This window comes from Nothoprocta perdicaria, unplaced genomic scaffold (assembly GCF_003342845.1).
Source record: "Nothoprocta perdicaria isolate Ctin4 unplaced genomic scaffold, notPer1 scaffold_432, whole genome shotgun sequence".
Lineage (NCBI taxonomy): Eukaryota > Metazoa > Chordata > Aves > Tinamiformes > Tinamidae > Nothoprocta > Nothoprocta perdicaria.
The window spans coordinates 153,474-154,332 of NW_020455680.1; positions in this window are offsets into that span (position 1 = coordinate 153,474).

Consider the following 859-nt stretch of genomic DNA (forward strand, 5'->3'; position numbering starts at 1 on the left):
GCTTCAAACTAGAGATGAGCTTTGGTCCATTTCAACAGTGACTAATACCTTTTAAAAGTGTTTTTATAGCTGTGGTTGGATTTACCAGTATTTCCAATTATCTGAATTGCTTTCAGTCATGGTCTAATTAAATAATACTGTCCTACAGCTATTTTCTATTGAAAACACTCTGATATCTTCAGCACAGGTTAATTACTACTGTCTACCACATGAAATAAAACCAAATCTTTTTAACGTTGCAAGTTTAGGAAAGTTACCTCTGGTAACCACACAGTCAAGCGACGTCCCTTTTATTCCTTCTCATTCCTCACTCGAATCAAGCACTCTGAGTGCTCATTCTTAAAAAATAAAATGAAATAAAGGAAAAATAAAACAAAACTCGAATTCCACTGCCTGGCTGGTGTCCTAAAGTGCCGTTTTTCAGGAATGGGATGGACTCCTTTGCAGTTATACAGTCGGACGGGCATTCACAGATGCTTTTATTTTTTATTTATTTATTTTTTTTTTTCCTGGCGGAAACGCCCAGAAAAGGCGACGGGAGTGACCACCTGAAATGCCCTTCGGGGGACAATTCCCTCCCGGGATTTAGGGGCCGCGGACGAGGCTTTGCCCCCCGTGCCCGTCCCCGCTCACATCCTCCTCCCGGCGCCTTCCTCCCCGGCAGCCTCTTCCTCCTCCTCCTGTCTCCCAGCTCGGCGACCGCCTCGGGCGGCCCCCGCGCTCCCCGGGTAGGGGGAGTCCCCGCTCCCTCCCATGCTCCAAAACGTGTCCCCCAAGGCAGCCCTGTCTGAGTTGCGTACGCGCGATTTTCTTCCTCACCGGCAGCTCTTTCTTTCCTTTTTCTTTTTTTTTTTTTTTT